Raw genomic sequence first — 23640 nt, forward strand, 5'->3', positions numbered from 1 at the left:
ACTGAAAAGGAAATTGAATTGAGGTTTTTGTCATCGCTTGATACACTGAAAGTGAAAGATAAGAAGGATCGAGGAACCTTGAGAATAAAGTATTTCTATCACGAGTTTAACAAGGAAGAACAGTTGGTTGCACTAGAAGCAGAGAAAATGACACTAGAACAAAGGAAGAAACTGAAAGAGGAATGAGTCATAGGAAGTGCAATGGACGCACTAGACGGAGTAGCATCAGTAGCCGGGTCTGGTTTTGGACTCGTTGGTTCTGGAGTTACTTCCGTGTCGTGTTGTTGGCTTTATGCTGCTTGTGAGGGTGCTTTACGGTGCACGTTCTGCAGGCTTGGATGTTACGAGTTGCGTTGTTGTTTCACCGGTTTTGTTGCAGGTTTGAAGTTTCCATTGGATCTTCATGCCGGTGTGTTACAGCTTCCGGTTTGTGTGGAAAAGTTATGCAGGTTAGGTAATGGGTCATTGGACCAGGTCATAGAAAAATGTTAGTTTGAATTGCCAATTGAATTATCACTTGAATGGGTAAATGATGTTTTGTTAGAATTGCTGAAAATGATTAGTTGATTGTTGTGACTGTTATGCCGCTATTAACATAAAATGAATTTTCCGTTAATTGTCAGTTTGGAGATTGGTTGGTGGGTTAACTAGAAACATTGCTTTAGCTACAGATTTGAGTTGGTCTTGCTCATGGAGGGCTGCAGCTGCTGCAATTGATGTCGGTTCTGCTGCAGAGCAGGTTTTGGTTCCGTTGCCGTTCTATTGCAGCCGATGGTGGTGTGCGTTTTCTGCTGCGGTTGGTTTTGGTGGCTGAGAAATATCTAATTCGTTTTTTAATTTCTGTTATTCGATGTTGCAGTTGGCTGTTTTATGTGGGGAAATGTAGCTGTTATCATAGTCCAACTTGCAATAAGTGTCGCAGGATTGGCAATGAGAAAAGTTGGCAGAATACACCACTTGGAATAGAATAAGAAAAAAGCCTCGCCGGCGTCAGCATGGTGTTCCATAAGGTATGCAGCTTGACCCAAATAACTCAACAAAAGGCACGGCAAAATAAGGAACACAAATGTAAGTTGAACTGCTCGAACATAGGGTGGCAATCCATCCATTTATAAGCATGGATTGATCCAATCTATCCAACACATTTTAATGATCCAATGAATTATTTTATCTAATTTAAAAAAAATAAAAAATTTCAAATATTAAAAAAAAATTGAAAAACAAAAAATAAATTATTTTTTTCGAAAAAAAATCAATTTTTTTTTGAAAATACAAAAAATCGATTTTTTTTCAAAAATTTAAAAATCATTTTTTTGAAAAATACCAAAATTTGATTTTATTTTCGAAAAATTTATTTTTTTACGAATATAAAAAAATTATTCTTTTCAAAAAAAAAAACGATTTTTAAATTATTTTTTTCGAAAATACAAAAATATATTTTTTTTTGAAAAAAATATATTTTTCTCGAAAAAAATTTGATATTATTTTATTAAAACTAAATAAATAACTTTTTGAAAAAAATAAATTTTTCAAAAAAATAAGTGATATTTTTCAAAAAAAAATAGATGGATGGATATCCATCCACTAAAAATATGATAATGGATGGATTGAATGTATTTTATTCTTAATGGACGGATTGGATTGGATATTTTTAAAAAACTTTTAGTGGATTGTTAATAGACTAATATATTGTTTTGATCCATCCATTAACTATCCAATCCATCCATTTTATCCCCCCTACTCGAACAGAAAAGTAGCAAAGATCTGCAAACATGGCTTTAGAGCCAATTGCACACAGAAGATAGCCCCCCGAGAGAATACCATGCTTTAGTTGAATTCCTTGCAAAAACATAATAGATGTGAATGGGATTAAAAGCCCTTAAGACACTGCTGTCATATTTGACAAGATTGTATACACCAATGCCTGCAAGAGAACAAAACCATAAAAACAATGCAGGTCCTACAGCAAGCCCAACTTTACTTGTTCCATACTTCTGTACACTAAACAAAACGACAAGGCAAGCAACAGAAATCATCACCACTTGATCTTGCTTAATGGCATCTACGCCAATTTTCAAGCCCTTAACAGATGATAATACTGACATTGTTGGTGTAACAACCCCATTAGCTATGACCATAGAAGTACCAGCAAGAACTAATAAAAGTAGAATCTTCTTTAGATTCGAAGAAGACTCTAGCCTTTCCTTAATTTTTAAAGACCTCTCAAGCTCAGGGGACGACACCTTTAGCCTAAAGCCTGATATACGGGCATTTGATGGCAACTGATTGGGAAGAAGATTCACCTTAGCATTACGACAAATCAAGGAATACAATGCAAATGTACCTCCTTCGCCGTCGTCATTTGCCCAAAGAGCAACAAAAACATGCTTGAGCAAAGGAATCAAGATTAATGTGTACAAGACAAGTGATAATTCCCCAAGAATATCTTCATTGTTTTTGATAGGAGACTTTCTAAACATGACACCGAAGGTATATAATGGACTTGTTCCAACCTCACCAAAGACAACACCAAGAGTTTGAAAAGCCAACACAATTTACTTTCTTGCGGTCATATCCTCATAGTAATGTGTATGAGCACCAGGAACCTCAAGAGCTTTAACATCAAAAGGATCAACTCATGTGTAAGAACAAAAATAGTTCTACAACAGATTCCAGGATTTTGATGATAACAAAGGACGAAACAAAAAATGGCACTCTAACGGAAAGTTTCTAAGTGTGCAGGACTCTAAACAAGAAGAAAGGAATCTGATCGCTTCATCAGATACAGAATCAAATCAGATACAAGTTACCAGAATATCAGAAGCATCTGAAGAAGAAGCGTACTCTAGAAGTTCTGACTCTGAGCAACGACATATCAGAATACCAGAAGCTCTCAACGTCATCTGAAGACAACACTGAGAATCTAAATGAACAGGACTATCAGAAGCTCTGAAGTTACGTCTCAAAGATCTCAGACTAACAGAGCAACGCTGACTCTGACAAAGAATTTACATATCCAGAAAGAGTAACGACAACTACAACTTCAAATGGAAAGAAACTATATTTGGAAAGAAGTTATTCAGGGAGACAAACCTGTTCTGGCAAGAAACAACAGAAGTTATGGCATTAAACTCTCATCAAGACAAAATATCTGCCATCACTACAACGGTCGTTCCACCTCTATATAAAGGACGACGAACCTCATTGAGAGATACACCTGAACGCACAATAATACTCTCTCTCTCTCTCAATCTTTCACGAGCTTTTGCTCATAACGTGAAACTTCTTATTTGCTCAAACTGTTGTAATACTTGCTTTATCCTAGAAGCACTCTAGATTACAAACTCTGTTTTTACCTAAATTGTTTTGTATTCCTCAAGTGACTCTTAGCAGTCTGTATACTTGAGAGGACTAATAGATCTTTCTCTTAGACGTTGGTTGTAAACAATCTTTCAAGATTAGTGGATTAAGTCCTTTTTGAAGGCGAAATCACCTTGGCCGGGTGGACTGGAGTAGCTTTGTGTTATAAGCGAACCAGTATAAAATCCTGTGTGGTCTTATTCTGAAAAAGCGCTTATTTTCCAAAACAATTCAAACCCCCCTTTCTTGTTGTTCTCACCTTCAATTGGTATCAGAGCTTCGGCTCTGTTATTGATTTTCTAATCAAACACTTAACAGTGTAGAGAGATCCAGAACGAGAAAAACCATGGCCCACACAAATGAAAGAGACAGTTACAATGCTAAGCCTCCTGTCTTTGATGGAGAGAAATTCGATTACTGGAAAGATAGAATTGAAAGCTTCTTTCTAGGCTATGACACTGACCTCTGGGACATTGTCATAGATGAATACAAACCTCCTGTAATAGAAGCTGGAGTTGAAATCCCCAGAAGTAAAATGTCAGACGATCAGAAGCGAGAATTCAAGAATCATCACAAAGCCAGAACGATACTTCTTAATGCCATATCTTACAACGAGTATGAAAAAATCACCAACAGGGAGACAGCTAAAGATATACTCGACTTTCTGAGGATGACTCATGAAGGAAACTCTTAGGTCAAAGAAACAAAGGCTCTGGCTTTAATCCAGAAATATGAAGCCTTCAAAATGGAGGACGACGAAGCCATAAAGGTAATGTTCTCTAGATTCCAAACTCTTATTGCAGGTCTCAAAGTTTTAGACAAAGGATACACAACTGCAAACCACGTCAAAAAGATAGTTAGAAGCTTGCCAAAGAAGTGGAGACCCATGGTCACTGCCTTAAAGCTTTCAAAGGATCTGAACAACATCAGTCTGGAAGAACTTGTCAGCTCACTCAGAAGCCATGAGATAGAACTAGAAGAAGATGAGCCTCAGAAGAAGAACAAGTCTGTAGCATTAAAGTCCAGATCTGAAAGGCAAAAATCTGACAGAAACAAAGCCTTTCAGGCCGAAACAGAAGATGCGAATGACTCTGAACAGGAAGACTCTGATGATGAAGAAGAATTGTCCCTCCTGACCAGAAGAGTTAAACAACTCTGGAAAAAGAGGAACAACAACTTCAGAAGACCAAGACCTAGAGAGGATCGATCAGAATCAACCTCAAAAGGTAAAACTAACAAAGATGTTACTTGTTATGAATGTAAAGAAACAGGTCACTACAGGAATGAATGCCCCAAGCTAAAGAAAGACAACTCCAGAAAAGAAAGCTTCAAGAAAAATCCCCTCAGAACCAAGAAGGGATTAATGGCTACCTGGGATGATAGTGAATCTGACTCTGATGAATAGGCCAATGTGGCGTTCATGGCTACCACATCCAGGAACAGTTCAGATGAAGAATCTGAATCAGAAGAGGTATTTTCTGAACTCTCTCGATCTGATCTAGAATCATGCTTGTCTAAAACTCTTAGCTCATATCAAAAACTAAAACAAAAGTTCAAAGCAATAAAAGGCTGTCTTGAAGAAAAATTTGAAGAATGTGGCAAACTTGAGATGACAATTCTAGAACTAAAAGATGAAAACAAAGTTTTAACATCACTAAAAGATGCAGCAAAGAAAAATTGTTTGAAACTAGAAGAAGCGTTATCTCAAGCTCCACAAACTTCAAACACGATAATTTATAAATACGAAAAAGCCTTTCAAAAGTTTCTGAAAAATGGGATTGGAGTGTAATGGCATCCATGATTTATGGAGTCAGTTAGAACAATAGAAAAGGAATTGGGTATGATCCTAAGGAAGATAAAACTTCTACTAGTGACCAACTTAAATCTCCATTTTCATATCACTATACACACACACAAGAGCAAAAATTTGAAAATGCTAGAAAACCCAAAGTGATAAGAAACTCTGGGAAAACTAATCAGAAAGGACCCAAGAGACTCTGGGTACCAAAAGATAAGATGGTTTATGTTGCAGATATCTTATGCAGCAAAGTTCAAACACCAGTCATGGTACCTGGACTCTGGATGCTTGCGACACATGACGAGAAGAAAGTCTATGTTCCAAAGCCTGGAACTTAAAGACGCTGGATTCGTAGGCTTCGGAGGAGATCAGAAAGGAAGGATCAGAGGCTCCGGAACTATTGGTAATGGTACTCTTCCCTCTATATCTGATGTCCTTTACGTAGAAGGATTAATGCATAATTTGTTATCAATAAGTCAATTAAGTGATAACGGTTATGATGTGATCTTTAATCAAAAAACATGTAAAGTCATAAATCAAAACAATGGTTCCGTCCTATTCACAGGCAAGAGGAAAAACAATATTTATAAAATTAATCTTTCTGATTTAAAAGAACAAAATGTGAAATGTCTGATGTCTGTTCACGAAGAGCAATGGGTATGGCATAGACGCTTGGGCCACATTAGCATGAGGAAACTATCTCAGCTAAATAAACTCGAGTTAGTCAGAGGCCTACCTAAGATGAAGTTCTCTTCAGATGCTCTGTGTGAAGTATGTCAGAAAGGAAAATTTTCAAAAAGAAAAATTTTGTTTCTACCTCTAAGCCTCTGGAACTCCTCCACATTGACTTATTTGGTCCTGTGAAAACAGCATCAGTCAATGGAAAAAACCGTTATCACTTAATTGACTTATTGTAGTGGAAAGATGAAGAGTTACAAAATTTTTGGCCTTTCCACTACAATAACTCTTCATCTTTCCATTAACTTCTAAATTAAAATCCACTTAAAATAGCATTTAAAGTTTATTCAACAAAACTCCCATGTAAACTTAAATGTTTATACCATCCGCCATACCAATTAACTTAAATGACAAACACACAAAGATGCTGCCACATATTCAGCTTCACATATAGAAAGCGTTACTATCGGTTGCTTCTTAGAAAGCCATGCAAACACAGTATTTCCCATAAAGAACACATATGTTGAGGTGCTTCTCGATCGTCTATATCTCTGCACCAATTGTTGTCCGAGTAACCAATCAATTTGTAATCTTATGTTCTTGAGTAGAACATTCCAAATGACACCCTTCCTTGGATGTACCTTAGGATTCACTTCAATGCCTTCCAATGTGAATATATTGGCTCCCCCATGAATCGACTTACAATGCCGACACTTAATAAAATGTCCGGCCTTATACATGTGAGATAGCGAAGACTTCCTACTAGACTCATGTATCTACTCACTTCGACACGTTCTCCTCCATCAAATTTCGACAACTTTGCACCTGGTTCCATTGGTGTCGAGACCGGGCTACAAACTTTCATTTTGTATTTTTTCAAGATTTCCTTTGCATATGTCTCCTGTGATATAAAAATTCCTGCTTTTACTTGTCTAACCTCTAGACCGAGAAAAAATCTCATCAAGCCCAAATCTGTCATCTCAAATTCCCGTGTCATTGTGCCTTTGAATTCTTCTATCATCTGATCATTACTACCCAAAAAGATAAGATCATCGACATAGAGAGCAACAAATAACATGTTACTGTTGGTGTAAGTCCTAAAGGCCAATACTTTTGGTACTTGTATCGAATTATTTATTAATAATAAAAGGCTTTTTCTTTATTATGTTTGTTTAATAAAGTTTGTAGAATAGCTAGTCCGTTTAATGTATCAAGTATGACTTAATCATGAGATCACATTAAACATAAGGACACTATTCTTAAAGTATCTGTAGTCGAGCTTTATTGTGAAGTGGGATAACATTAAAGCATTAAGACTATTATGTATATAGACTGATGATCACATCTCATGGATCATGGATAAGGAGTTATCAAGTCTTAAACATAGGTATGAATATTAAGAGTAATATTTATACCGGATTGACCCGCTATGAGAATACTATTTAGAATGTTATGCGAAGTGTCATAAGTTATTCTCATGGTGATAATGGTGTATACCACTCTTCGACCTGAAACCACTATGGACCCTGGATGTAGAGTCGAGTGCTTTATTGCTGATCAAACGTTGTCCATAACTAGATAACCATAAAGACAGTTGATGGGTACTCCACAAAGCATGCTGAGGGACATGAGTGACCTAGATGGAATTTGCCCATCCTGCATAACAGGATAAATGTCTATGGGCCCAATATTGAACTGGACAAGGATGACACGGTTTATGCCTTGTGTTCAATATAGACATAAGGGCAAAAGGGTAATTATGCACATAAGTATTATCGCAGAAGGATTTGTCAGATCACATGACATTTTCGTGTCTTGGGTAGCAGTGATGTGTTGCTAGATACCTCTCACTGTTTATTATGTTAAATGCGTGATTTAATATAATTGCCAACGTCGCGAAAACCATTAGGGTCACACACAAAGGACGGATTGATGAGAGATAGAGTAACTAAGGAACACCGTAAGGTACGGTGCACTTAAGTGAATTGTAGAACATCGTAATGTACGGTGTACTTAAGTAGAATACGAAATATGGTAAGGTACCATGTGCTTAAGTGATTTTGGGCATATTATAAGATATGGACCAAAATACACTTAAGTGGGCTTTTAGATTGAAGCCCACACAAGTGGTTCTATAAATAGAACCCTTGTGCAGAAGCATTCATTTCGGTTGCATTATTTTCGTTTTCTCTCTCTCTCTCTCTCTCTCTCTCTCTCTCTCTCTCTCTCTCACTCACTCACTCACTCAAAAGCCTTCATTCGTACCAGCTAGCACTGAGATTGAAGGAATCTGTTCATGTGGACTGAGTAGAGACGTTGTCATCGTTCAACGTTCGTGACCGCTCCGTGGATTTGCACCAAAGGTTTTGATCGTCACAAGAGATCTGCACCAAAGGTTTTAATCGTCACAAGAGGTAAATATTCTATCACTGATCATGACCATTCGTAAGGATCTCTAAAGGAGAAAATTTTAATTTCCGCTGCGTTTTGGACCGCAATTCTCCTTCAGTTACCTCCATTCTTCTTTACATAAATGGCATGCTCATAAGGACATTGCTTGAACCTGTTGGTTCTATGTGTTGGCAACAATTTTGGTAAAACCTAGAGTGTTCACAAGTTGTCACAAGTGTTGTCTTGACATAAGATAACTTGTACCTGCAGGATGTTTAAAATGAGAATATGCAGGATTTTACTGAGATGTCAGACCCGATGTCATAACATCTGTATACAAAACATTCAGTCTGAATGTTATGTATTGTGTGATTGCGTTTTTTATGCTAATCTATGTATGATTGATGAGATGATTGAACGCGCTCTCAATCAGTAATTACAACTAGATTGACTTATTTTCCAACGAGATATAATCAGCTGTCATGAGAAGATATGAATGGAAAATAGTTTTAGGGTTTTATGATGTCCAAGCCCAGCCAAATGCTTCTATATAAAGGACATGGAAAACCTGGTTTTAGACACAAGAAATAACTAACAAATATTGAGAGAGAATAAGGGTTTGAGTCTTGTGTGGTCGTGTGAATTGTAAGTCATTCATTCATCCATAAATGATTGAATTGGACTAATTTTTGAGTTGTAATTTGTCCACTCTAAGCTTTGAAGCATGAGTGGGTGTTTACTTGATTGAAGCTTTTAAGCAAGATCAAGTATGTGTCTTTGAAGAGTGTCTTCTTTTCATTGTAATTCTTGTTTTATATCACTGCTGTGATTGAGGGGGAGTGAGTAGGATCTCATATCTAAGAGTTCTTAGGTAGAAGTCACGCGGGTAGTGATTAGGTGAAAAGACTGTAACTTGAAGTTGTTTTCTGAGAGTCTTTGAACTGATTATGTTTAGTGGATTTCCTTCCTGGCTTGGTAGCCCCCAGACGTAGGTGAGTTTGCACCGAACTGGGTTAACCATTGCTTGTGTCTCTTGCATTACTGTTCTTTATCTTTTATCTTATTTGTATTGTTCAGATATTAGTGTCGTGACATTACCTTCGACATCTCATATCTGATACCAGAATTTCAATTGGTATCAAAGCAGGCATCCTGCTCTGGTTCTGGGTGAGATCTAAGGACGTTACTTTCTGGTACTATGGATAGAGACGGAGGATTTGTTCACAGACCACCTATTCTGGATGGATCCAACTATGACTACTGGAAACCTCGAATGGTAGCCTTCCTAAAATCTTTGGATAATAAGGCTTGGAAGGTTGTTTTAGAAGGCTGAGGAACAATGGACCAAGGAGGAAGATGATCTAGCCCTTGGGAACTCTAAAGCATTGAATGTTATATTCAATGGAGTAGATAAGAACATCTTCAGATTGGTAAAAAACTGTGAGGTGGCTAAAGATGCTTGGAACATTCTCAAAACCACTCATGAAGGCACCTCTAGAGTGAAGATGTCTAGACTGCAGCTGCTCACTACCAAGTTTGAAAATGTAAGGATGAAGGAAGATGAAAATATTCATGAATTTCATATGAATATCCTTGAAATTGCTAATGCCTCAGGAGCCCTGGGTGAGAAGATGCCAGATGAAAAACTAGTGAGGAAAATACTCAGGTCACTTCCTAAGAGATTTGCCATGAAAGTGACAGCCATAGAAGAGTCTCAAGACATTTCCAATATGAGAGTTGATGAGCTAATTGGATCCCTCCAAACATTTGAGATGGGAATGTGTGATGGATCTGAAAAGAAAGTCAAAAGCATAGTCTTCATGTCAAACACCGAAGAGAAAGAGGAAGAAAGTGGTCAAGATACTGATGAAGATCTGGCAAATGATGTCGCATTACTGGGAAGACAGATCAACAGACTTTTGAAAAAGATGGATGTAAGGTCTAAGTCTAATGTCAAGAACATCTCATCTGACATCAGTAAGTCCAATAATGCTGGAAGAAGAACAATATCTGATGAAAAGTCCAAAGAAGGAAAAGGAGTCCAGTGCCATGAATGTGATGGGTATGGACACATTAGAGCTGAATGTGGAACCTACCTCAAGAAACAGAAGAAGAGTCTTGTTGCTACTTGGTCTGATGAAAGTGAAACAGAAGAGTCTGCAAATCTTGTGACTGCCTTGACTGGAAGATGGGGTTCTGATGAAGACTTAAGTGATAATGAAGTAACCTTTGATGAGTTAGCCACTACCTACAGAAAGTTGTGTCACAGAAGTGAAGAAGTGTGTCAACAAGTTGAAAGTCAGAAGAAAGTGATAACAGAACTGGAGAATGAGAAGGTAGAACACTTGAAAACCATCTCTAAGTTAAAGACTGAAGCAATGTTCTTAAATTCCAAACTGGATGAGATGACAAAGTATGTCAGAATGCTAAACAATGGAACTGACACCTTAGACAAAATTCTCCAGACTGGACAAATGGCAGGAGATAAGTCTGGCATTGGGTTCAATGAATCCAAACCTGAGTGCAGTCACACTGGTAGCAAACCAAAATCCAAACCTGAGTGCAGTCACACTGGTAGTAAACCAAAGATGTCACAACATCATAAAGGAAGACAACAGAAAGGGAAACATCAAAGATGGAGATGTCATTACTGTGGAAAATTTGGCCACATAAAACCATTCTGCTGTAAGTTGTATGGTTATCCTAGTCCTTTTCATCATCAACCTAGACCCAAACATCACATACCTGTCAACAGAAAACAATGGGTTCCTAGAACTGGTGTTACAAACCTGATAGCTCACACTTTCTTCAGAGTTTCAGCCAAAGAAGACTGGTATTTTGACAGTAGGTGCTCCAGACACATGACTGGAAACAAAAACTTGCTAACTGGCCTTCATGTTGGTGTAAGCCCTGGAGGCCAATACTTTTGGTACTTGTATCGAATTATTTATTAATAATAAAATGTTTTTCTTTATTATGTTTGTTTAATAAAGTCCCTAGAATAGCTAGTCCGTTTAATGTATCAAGTATGACTTAATCATGAGATCACATTAAACATAAGGACATTATTCTTAAAGTATCTGTAGTCGAGCTTTATTGTGAAGTGGGATAACATTAAAGCATTAAGACTATTATGTATATAGACTGATGATCACATCTCATGGATCATGGATAAGGAGTTATCAAGTCTTAAACGTAGGTATGAATATTAAGAGTAATATTTATACTGGATTGACCCGCTATGAGAATATTATATAGAATGTTATGCAAAGTGTCATAAGTTATTCTCATGGTGATAATGGTGTATACCACCCTTCGACCTGAAACCGCTATGGACCCTAGATGTAGAGTCGGGTGCTTTATTGCTGATCAAACATTGTCCGTAACCTGCGTAACAAGATAAATGTCTATGGGCCCAATATTGAACTGGACAAGGATGACACGATCTATGCCTTGTGTTCAATATAGACATAAGGGCAAAAGGGTAATTGTGCACATAAATATTATCACAAAAGGATTTGTCAGATCACATGACATTTTCGTGTCTTAGGTAGCAGTGATGTGTTGCTAGATACCTCTCATTGTTTATTATGTTAAATACATGATTTAATATAATTGTCAATGCCGCGAAAACCTACAGGGTCACACACAAAGGACGGATTGATGAGAGATAGAGTAACTCAGGAACACTGTAAGGTACAGTGCACTTAAGTGAATTGTAGAACATCGTAAGGTACAGTGTACTTAAGTAGAATACGAAATATGGTAAGGTGCCACACGCTTAAGTGATTTTGGCATATTATAAGATATGGGACAAATACACTTAAGTGGCCTTTTTAGCTTGAAGCCCACACAAGTGGTTCTATAAATAGAACCCTTGTGCAGAAGCATTAATTGCGGTTGCATTTTCGTTTTTTCTCTCTCTCTCTCTCTCTCTCACACACACACACACACACACACACACACATACACACACACACACACACTCAAAGCCTTCATTCGTAGCAACTTGCACTGAGATTGAAGGAATCCGTTCGTGTGGACTGAGTAGAGGCGTTGTCATTGTTCAACGTTCGTGATTGCTCCGTAGATCTGCATCAAAGGTTTCAATCGTCATAAGAGGTAACTATTCTATCACTGATCATGCCCATTCGTAAGGATCACTAAAGGAGAAATTTTAAATTCTGCTGCATTTTGGATCGCCGTTATCCTTCAGTGGTATCAGAGCCTGGTTACGAAACCTTGCATCTGATAGCTGTTTATTTTCTGTATTAATATGATTAAAAGACAGAATGAATCAAATAATAAACGAGTAATTAAATTTGGCATCATGTGTGTACGGTTTGGATGATTGATGTTGACTATGCTTCGGAACCGACATTAGTCTGGTGAAGCAGCGATACATCGATCGTCCATAGGTTACGCAATTGAGATCGATCAAGTTATATATATAATATAAGTAATCCTAATGCAAAATACGGTATATATGATATAATGTCTCTGTTTCGTTCATTCAAACACTTAATGGTTGTTTTCCTTTGAGCGATCAATGGTCATTTGCTTTGGAATCCGACATTAGTATGGTGAAGCAATGACCTGTTGATCAATCATACTGAATCAACAATCGAGGTGTGTTTGGCGATCCGAAATTGGTGCATTAGCGTTAGTGACGGCACAAGGGTTGTGTCGTCAAAGAGTTGTGAATTGAGGGCTTGTTAGATTACGTCTATTGACTCTTTCAAAAGCGCTGATTTTGGCTGCGTGACGTTCGTCATTGGCCTGTGACGGTCGTAACAAGCTGACTGTGACGGTCGTAACATGCTTTGTGACGGTCATCACATTCACAACGTCTGTTGACCGTTTCAAAGCTTTGGCCGCATGACGTTCGTCATAGGATTGTGACGGTCGTAACAAGCTGATTGTGACGGTCGTAACATGCTTTGTGACGGTCGTCACATTCACAGAGTCAGAATTCTCGGGTTTTCTGTTTTGTGACAGCGCAAGAGTTGTGTTGATGCAAAACGACATCAATTTTATAATGAATTGTTCATTAAAATTTTCGGCGTGAGGCGCTTCCCCTACAACCCCGCAAGGAACCACCGTCCGCTGACCGGGCAGCGGAAACCCTGTTCCCGCTGACCGGGCAGCGGACCCCCGGCTAACTCTGCGTAGTGTGATCGGTCGCCAAAATTTAATTTGGTTTTAATTAATTAAAGGAATTAAAATTAATAATAATAATGTGTTTATTATTATTGTCTTGTGGTGATCGGTTATGGCCATAGTTTTCCTTTATTTTGTTTTGGGATTTTAAAATACGACCTGCGTGTCGTGCTTCTCTTTTTAATCTCTTAATGTAACTTCTTTTCTCATCTCACTCCCTCGTATGTAAAACGAGTTTCTTCTGTAATGTAATGTTGTGAATAAAGAGAAGAATTCAATATCAAAGGAGGACAACCTTGAAGATCTTGCTTGGAGAAGCTTAGATCGTTATTAGGTTAGCTTAGGTTCTCTCATTGGCTTGGGAGAACCATTGCGCTAGGGTCCATAACTGTTTCATTATGTACGTTGATGCGTGTGAATGTATGTTGATGCATGTGAGAGACGATTTATATGATAAATAAGCCTGTGAGATCAGAATAATTGGAAATTCCCTCAAATTAAATATTAAGTTTATGCTTTCCAAGTTTTAGCACTCATCAAGACTAGTATCGGATAATGTAGGTTTCGCCTACACGAGGTGCATGTTCTATATTAGTAAGGTGCGATAGGATAATTGTAATATCCAATTTCTAAAACAATGGGTCAAACTTAACTAAACAAGTTATAATAAGATTATATGCGTTTAGAAGCAAGAGTTGGACATGATCCATGTAATGGATTGGAATAAGGAGTTATTCACCCAACTAAAATATTTGAGAGTTGTATTAGATACAATTGGAAGGAGATCCTACCTAAATAACCTAGTTTTGTGTAATCCGCCTACGCGGACTTAGAACAAAGTGAAATATGGATCTTGACCCACTAGAAAATCTTCCAACGAGATTTTCCGAATTAAATGATGAGGGTCATTTGTTTTGAGTAAAATAGTGGGAGCATGTTTAATTAAAGGCCTAATTAAATATGTTATTGATACTTATATTTTCGTTAATTTCATGTTGATTACCATGACAACAAACACCTCTAACAACATTTTGCGATCAATCCTTGACAAGGAAAAATTGTCTGGGACAAATTTTCTGGATTGGCACCGAAATCTAAGGATTGTCCTCAAACATGATAGAAAGTTGTATGTCTTGGAGAAACCTGTTTCTGAATAGGAATCTCCTAGTTCTGCATCTAAGGCAGAAAGAGATGCTTATAAGAAGCGTGTCGATGATGCCAATGAAACGGCTTGTCTCATGCTAACTACCATGAACTCAGAGTTGCAAAAGCAACATGAGAACATGGCAGCGTTCGATATGATCGAACACCTGAAGATGATCTATCAAGAGCAAGCAAGGCATGAAAGGTTTGAAGTTTCAAAAGCCCTTTTTCAAGGCAAGTTAGCTAAGGGAGCCCCTGTAGGTCCCAATGTGCTCAAGATGATTGGGTATGTGGAAAAGCTTGAAAGGTTGGGTTTTCCCCTCGGAAAGGAACTTGCGACTGATTTGATCTTGCAATCGTTGCCAAATAGATTCAGTCAATTTGTCCTAAATTTCAATATGAATTATATGGACAAATCTCTTCCTGAACTGCTAGCCATGTTAAGAACTGCTGAGCAGAACTTGAAGTCAAAAGGGAAGTCCATTCTGATGATCGGAAATGGAAAGAGACAGAACAAAAGGCCCACCAAGCAGGGTGATAAAGGGAAAGGCAAGGAAATTGCCAAACCCAGACCCATTGTTGCTGCTTTGAAGCCTAGTGGAGGCATAGCAAAGGCAGGCACCTGCTTCCATTGCGGTAAGACCGGACACTGGAAGAGAAACTGCCCAAAGTACCTGAAAGATACGAAGAATGGAGTAGAGACTTCAACTTCAGATATTTTTGTTATTGAAATAAATTCATCTACTTCTGCATCATGGGTATTAGATACTGGATGCGGTTCTCACATTTGTACAAATGTGCAGGGGCTAAAAAGAAGTAGAGATTTGGCAAAAGGTGAAGTTGACCTACGAGTTGGCAATGGAGCAAAGGTTGCTGCTTTAGCCGTAGGAACTTATGTATTGACTTTACCTAGTGGTTTAATAATTCAGTTAGAGAATTGTTATTATGTACTTGCAATTAGTAGGAATATTATTTCTATTTCTTGTTTGGACAAGTTTGGTTTTTCATTTATAATAAAGAACAATTATTGCTCAATTTATTTGAATGATATATTCTATGCTACTGCACAAATGAGCAATTGACTATATGTCCTTGATCTCGAAATGCCTATTTATAACATTAATACTAAAAGGATGAAACCTAATGAGTTGAATCCAACTTACCTTTGGCATTGTCGATTAGGCCACATAAATGAGAAACACATTTCCAAACTCCATAAAGATGGACTCTTAGACTCTTTTGATTATGAATCATATGAGACATGCAGACCTTGTTTAACTGGAAAGATGACAAAGTCTCCATTCACAGGAAAAGGTGAAAGAGCGAATGATCTTTTGGGCCTCATACATACTGATGTATGTGGACCACTAAACATACCAGTCAGAGGAGGTTTTCAGTACTTCATCACATTCACTGATGATTTCAGTAGATATGGTTATGTGTATTTAATGAAACACAAATCAGAGTCCTTTGAAAAGTTCAAGGAATTCAAGAATGAAGTACAAAACCAACTAGGTAAGAATATTAAAACTCTTCGATCAGATCGAGGTGGTGAGTATTTAAGCCTAGAGTTTGATGACCATCTGAAAGAGTGTGGGATCCTATCCCAACTTACTCCTCCTGGAACACCCCAATGGAATGGTGTATCTGAGAGAAGAAGTCGAACCCTGTTAGACATGGTCCGATCCATGATGAGTCACGCTGATCTTCCAAACTCCTTCTGGGGACATGCATTATTGACAGCAACTTACACACTTAAACGTGTTCCATCTAAAAAAGGTTGAGAAGACACCATATGGGATATGGAGTGGTAAGAAACCACATATGTCTTACATGAAGATTTGGGGTTGCGAAGTTTATGTGAAACGACAAATTTCAACTAAGCTTGAGCCCAAATCTGACAAATGCTTATTTGTGGGGTATCCTAAAGAAACAAGAGGGTATTACTTCTACAATCCTTCTGAGGGCAAAGTGTTTGTCGCTCGAACTGGAGTTTTCCTAGAAAGGGATTTTATTTCCAAAGGAATCAGTGGGAGGAAAGTAGAGCTTGAAGAAATTCAAGAATCACAAAACATCGATACACCTATGGAGGAATTAGAGCAGGAAACACAAGTAGTTGTAGAAGAACAACCTGCTCAAGTAGAACAAGACCGGTGTAGGTCAAGCAAGATACGTCAACTACTTGAGAGATATGGATATCTCATAACTGATCAAGGTGATGTATTACTCATGGATCAAGATGAGCTTGTGACCTACCAAGAGGCCATAATTGGTCCCGAGTCTGAGAAGTGGCTAGAAGCCATGAAATTTGAAATGGATTCCATGTATAGAAACCAGGTTTGGACCTTGGTAGAGCCTCCTGTAGGAGTTAACCCTATAGGATGCAAGTGGGTCTTCAAAAAGAAGACTGACATGGATGGTAAGGTACATACCTATAAGGCAAGACTGGTTGCAAAAGGATATAAACAAATTCATGGGGTTGACTATGATGAAACCTTTTCACCAGTTGCAATGCTTAAATATGTTCGGATTTTACTTGTTATCGCTGCATATCATGATTATGAAATATGGCAGATGGATGTCAAAACTGCTTTCCTTAATGGGAATCTTCTTAAGGATGTGTACATGACACAACCTGAAGGATTTGACATACCAGAAGAAGCCCAGAAGATATGTAAGTTACAAATATCAATCTATGGATTGAAGCAAGCTTCCAGAAGCTGGAATCTTCATTTTGATGAAATAGTGAAACAATATGGATTAATCAAGAACGAAGATGAGCCTTGTGTCTACAAGAAGGTTAGTGGGAGCATGATCGTTTTCCTGGTATTATATGTAGATGACATATTACTCATTGGAAACGATGTCCCTACCCTGCAACAAGTAAAGTCTTGGTTGGGGAAATGCTTTTCTATGAAGGACCTAGGTGAAGTAGCCTATATATTAGGAATCAAAATCTATAGAGATAGATCACAAAAACTGCTTGGCCTAAGTCAGAGTACATACATAGGTAAAATGCCGAGACGCTTTAATATGCATGATTCCAAGAAAGGATTCATACCTATGGAACATGGTCTGTGTCTATCAAAAACACAATCCCCTTCAACTAAGGAAGAAAGGGATCGCATGAATAAGATTCCATATGCATCTGCAATAGTATCTATCATGTATGCCATGTTATGTACTCGACCAGATGTCTCGTATGCTTTAAGTGCAACGAGTAGGTACCAATCTGATCCTGGTGATGCTCATTGGGTAGCTGTTAAGAATATCCTCAAGTATTTGAGAAGGACTAAGGACTCATTCTTGATATATGGAGTTCAGGAAGAGTTGGATGTAATTGGATACATTGATGCTAGCTTCCAGACAGATAAGGATGACTTTAGATCGCAATCTAGTTATGTGTTTCGCTTAAACATGTCGGGGTAAGCCCTAGAGGCCAATACTTTTGGTACTTGTATCGAATTATTTAAAGCTTTTTCTTTATTATATTTGATTAATAAAGTCCCTAGAATAGCTTGTCCGTTTAATGTATCAAGTATGACTTAATCATGAGATCACATTAAACATAAGGACATTATTCTTAAAGTATCTGTAGTCGAGCTTTATTGTGAAGTGGGATAACATTAAAGCATCAAGACTATTATGTTTGTAGACTGATGATCACATCTCATGGATCATGGATAAAGAGTTATCAAGTCTTAAACATGGGTATGAATATTAAGAGTAATATTTATACCGGATTGACCCGCTATGAGAATACTATATAGAAAGTTATGCAAAGTGTCATAAGTTATTCTCATGGTGATAATGGTGTATACCACTCTTCGACCTGAAACCACTATGGATCCTAGATGTAAAGTCGAGTGCTTTATTGCTGATCCAACATTGTCCGTAACTGGATAACCATAAAGACAGTTGATGGGTACTCCACGAAACATGCTGAGGGACATCAGTGACCTAGATGGAATTTGTCCATCCTGCGTAACAGGATAAATGTCTATGGGCCCAATATTGAACTGGACAAGGATGACACGGTCTATACCTTGTGTTCAATATAGACATAAGGGCAAAGGGGTAATTATACACATAATTATTATCACAAGAGGTTTTGTCAGATCACATGACATTTTTGTGTCTTGGGTAGCAGTGATGTGTTGCTAGATACCGCTCACTATTTATTATGTTAAATGCGTGATTTAATATAATTGTCAACGTCGCGAAAACCTACAGGGTCACACACAAAGGACGGATTGATGAGAAATAGAGTAACTAAGGAACACCGTAAGGTACGGTGCACTTAAGTGGAAGACGAAATATGGTAAGGTACCAAATACTTAAGTGATTTTTGCATATTATGAGATATGGGCCAAAATACACTTAAGTGGGCTTTTTAGCTTGAAGCCCACACAAGTGGTTCTATAAATAGAACCCTTAGGTAGAAGCATTGTCACTCAGACTAACAATCAAGTGAAGACTTGGAATTTCGTTTCCCTCTCTCTCTCTCACTCAAAGCCTTCATTCGTACCAGCTAGCACTGAGATTGAAGGAATCCGTTCGTGTGGACTGAGTAGAGACGTTGTCATCGTTCAACGTTCGTGATCGCCAAAAGAGGTAACGATTTTATCACTGATCATGCCCATTCGTAAGGATCACTAAATGGAGAAAATTTTTAATTCCGTTGTGTAACACCCCGATAATAATATGGTAATTATTTAAATTAAGTTAATAATATATTTATTAATTTAATTAGATAATTGGATTATTATTATTATTATTTTGGAATTATTGAATTATTATTATTATTGGGATAATAATATAAATTGGAAAATATATAAGTGTGAAATAAGGAAAAAGAGTCTCATTTGGAAAAGAAAGTTTTCACGTGAAACAGAGAACGATTGAGAAAGTGGAGAAAGGGCAAAGAGGCAGAGCAAGAGGAAGAAGGTTGAAGAAGGAAGAGCGGGAAGCTTAAAGATTCGCCGATTAACTCAGGTAAGGGGGGTTTATCGTCGTTTAATGGGTATTATGGGTTAGCATGTAATGGGTAGTGATAAACCGTTAAATTGACCCTAATTGGGATTGTTGAATGCTGAAAATTGTGATGGATATGTTGTGTAGAAACTGGAATTGAACCTGTAATTGAGTGTGTTGTAATTTCCCTAACGTATAGCTTTTTACGGAATTGGAATCGGAGGTCCGGAAGTCCTCCAACGGCGGAAAATGCGGAGAATTCTGCATTCTGCTTTGTGTTAGCGCAGGAACTGCTGTTTTGTCTGCGTTAACCGGTTAACCCAGGGTGTTAACCGGTTAACCCAGGGTGTTAACCGGTTAACACTGTTGCGAATTGTGAAATTAGTGCTGTTTTGCCTGCGTTAACCGGTTAACCCAGGGTGTTAACCGGTTAACACTGTTGCGTTTTGGCAGAAAGTGTGTTTATGCTGCGTTAACCGGTTAACCCAGGGCGTTAACCGGTTAACACTGTTGAAAAGTGAGAAAATTGACATTTTAATGTTATGTACATAATTGATGTTTGGCCTATGGTAGCGTATGATGTGATAGGGATTAATTCCCGCTATTTTGAGCAGTATAGGTATTAGTAGAGTGTGCTAATACTGTGGTTAATTATTTAACATGATATGATGTTTTGATACATGTTTTGATGATGTTGATAGTATGCATAATGTTGTGAATGTACATGTTATGTATGCAATTGTGAATGGACTGTTGTATGGCTTAGAGTGTGAGCATATGTCCATTGTGGATTTTGTTGTTGATGTTGCATTGCTAGATGATTAGCACGCATATTGTGGCCTTTAGGGTGGTAGCTAATTCCCATGGTGAGGAATTAGTGAGTTAGTCATTTTGGACTGTTGTTGATGTTTGCATGCTAGGTGATTAGCGTGCATAGCATGACCCATTTGGGGTGGTAGCTAATTCCCATGGTGAGGAATTAGTGAGTGAGTCACTAGGTCTCAAATGAGTGGGACTAGTGGGCTTGGTAGCCGTGCCTGGATTTGGACGGTGAGGTGAACTATATGTTCACAAAGAGTCGGTACCGCATGCATGGAGTCTCATTGCATAATTGATATATGGCGTATAATATGAATGGATGTATTCCAGTATTATATGTGTGTTGTGTGTTGTGTGTTGTGTGTTGTGTTGATGTTGAGTATGATTGAGTTGACATTGCTGTTACTGAATGTGTAATCTGATTTGGGTGATGAAATGTGTTATTTACTTAGCATTACATGATGTTTTATAATGCTTATTATATCGATTGAGGAACTCACCATTACAACTATTTTTCAGGTAACGAGCAATGAGTTGAGTAGAAGCTAATGCTTGGAGTCTAGTGTAGTCTCCTTAGTGGGTCGTGCTCTGATAGATGTAACATCGGGATGGGATGTTTTTATTTTGTTGAATAATTTCACATGTAATATGTTACATGTTTTACATGATTGATGAGATTTCTATCCGCTGCGGTTTATGCAAATGTTTATGTTTGGATTAATAAAAGAGCATGACAGTTATTGTGTTGAACTGTGTGACACCCTTGATTGCATATTACTCTGTTTGACGTATTGTTATTTTAATTAAATTATTGGGGTATTTAGAAGGGTGTTACATTAGTGGTATCAGAGCATAGTCGGTCGAGTCGAGTCGTAATTATTCTGTTTTCCCTGTACGGGATAGGTGTTGTGTAACCCTATCAGTACTTATTGTTTTAGCTTGTTGGGTTTTCAGAATAGAGATGGCTGGAAGAGGTAGAGATGATGCTGCGATTGCTGAGGCTCTAGGTATGCTAGCTGGAGTACTTGGAGGAAATCCGAATGTTGTGGGAATGGGAGCTGCTCGTCAACTGAGTGAGTTCCAGAAGAACAATCCTCCAATGTTCAAGGGAGCATACGATCCAGATGGTGCTCAGAAGTGGTTGAAGGAGATCGAGAGGATCTTCCGAGTGACTGAGTGTGCCGATAACCAGAAGGTCAGGTTCGGTACGCATATGCTGTCAGAGGAAGCTGATGATTGGTGGGTTGCTACCCGCACTGAGTTGGAATCTGCTGGAAATGCTGAGATCACTTGGGCTGTGTTCAGAGAGAGATTCCTAAGGAAGTATTTTCCAGAGGATGTTAGAGGGAAGAAAGAGATAGAGTTCTTGGAATTGAAGCAGGGCAATCGGTCGGTTACTGAGTATGCTGCTAAGTTCACAGAGCTGTCGAAATATTACACTCCCTATAATGAGGTTGCTGGAGAATTTTCGAAATGTGTGAAGTTTGAGAACGGGTTGCGTCCCGAGATCAAACAGGCTATTGGATATCAGCGGATCAGAGTGTTTTCTGACTTGGTTGACTGTTGCAGGATTTTTGAACAGGATTCCAAAGCCAGAGCAGAGAGCTATCAACAGAGAGTTGATAGGAAAGGCAAGAATCAGAATGATCGTGGAAAACCGTATGCAGCTGGCAAAGGTTTTCAGAGTCAGAGTGGGATGAAGAGGCCTAGTGGGGGAGACTCTAGTGCCCCTGCTAAGTGTTATAGATGTGGTCGGGTTGGACATCGTGTCCATGAGTGTACCAGTAATGAGAAGAAGTGTTTTAAGTGTGGAAAAGATGGTCACTTGGCTGCAGAGTGCCGGTTGAAGACTGTGACTTGTTTCAACTGTGGAGAAGTGGGTCATATCAGTCCACAGTGTCCTAAGCCAAAGAGAGAGAATCAGTCGGGAGGCAAGGTCTTTGCTTTATCGGGTTCTGAGACTTCTGCAGATGATCGTTTGATCCGAGGTACGTGTTATATTAATGGCTTTCCTCTTGTAGCTATTATTGACACAGGTGCAACTCATTCCTTTATATCTTTGGATTGTGCTGTGAAACTTAAATTAGAAATATCTGAGATGCATGGTAGTATGGTGATTGATACTCCTGCGAAGGGTTCAGTGACTACTACTTCAGTTTGTTTGAGTTGTCCTTTGAGTATTTTTGGTAGAGACTTTGGGATAGACCTTGTGTGTCTTCCGTTAGTGCAGATTGATGTTATTCTAGGTATGAACTGGTTGGTGTTTAACCGAGTTTCTATCAACTGTTTTGATAAGACTGTGATATTTCCTGAGATTGAGAAAGGAAAGGAATTGTTTCTATCAGCAAGGCAGGTGAATGAGGAAGTAGCAGATGGGGCAGAGTTGTTTATGCTGTTAGCGACTTTGGAGGCTAAAGATAAACTGGTGATTGGCGATCTAGCCGTGGTGTGTGATTTTCCTGATGTGTTTCCTGAAGAAGTGAATGAATTACCGCCAGAGCGTGAAGTTGAGTTCTCGATTGATTTGGTACCTGGTACTAGGCCGATATCGATGGCTCCGTACCGTATGTCTGCTGTGGAGTTAACTGAATTGAAGAGTCAGTTAGAAGATCTGTTGGATAAGAAATTTATTCGTCCGAGTGTGTCACCGTGGGGTGCACCAGTGTTATTAGTTAAAAAGAAAGAAGGTACTATGAGGTTGTGTGTGGACTACAGGCAACTGAATAAAGTGACGATCAAGAATCGGTATCCTTTGCCGAGGATTGATGATCTGATGGACCAGTTGGTTGGTGCGAGTGTGTTCAGCAAGATAGATTTGAGATCTGGGTATCATCAGATACGTGTGAAAACTGAGGATATTCAGAAGACTGCTTTCAGAACAAGGTATGGACATTATGAGTATTCTGTAATGCCTTTTGGTGTGACTAATGCGCCTGGAGTATTTATGGAGTATATGAATAGGATTTTCCACCCGTACCTAGATAAGTTTGTTGTGGTGTTTATTGATGATATTTTGGTGTATTCGAAATCTGAAGAAGAGCATGCTGAGCATTTGAGAGTGGTTTTAAGAGTTCTACGAGAAAAGAAGTTATTTGCTAAATTGTCCAAGTGTGAATTTTGGTTAGGAGAGGTGAGTTTTCTGGGTCATGTGATTTCAAGAGGTGGCGTTGCTGTTGATCCTTCTAAGATAGAAGCGGTATCTAAGTGGGAAGCTCCGAAGTCTGTTGCTGAGATTCGAAGTTTCCTTGGTTTGGCTGGTTATTATAGGAAATTCATTGAGGGATTTTCTAAGATGGCGTTACCGTTGACGATGTTGA

General features: G+C 38.4%; 1 pseudogene; it reads right to left on the reverse strand.

Moving 5' to 3' along the window:
• Nucleotides 1–1655: 1655 nt before the first annotated feature.
• LOC127080821 (potassium transporter 7-like) lies at nucleotides 1656–6914 on the reverse strand (annotated as a pseudogene).
• Nucleotides 6915–23640: the final 16726 nt, after the last annotated feature.

The sequence above is a fragment of the Lathyrus oleraceus genome, chromosome 5, assembly GCF_024323335.1.
Source record: "Lathyrus oleraceus cultivar Zhongwan6 chromosome 5, CAAS_Psat_ZW6_1.0, whole genome shotgun sequence".
In the NCBI taxonomy this organism is placed as follows: Eukaryota; Viridiplantae; Streptophyta; class Magnoliopsida; order Fabales; family Fabaceae; genus Lathyrus; species Lathyrus oleraceus.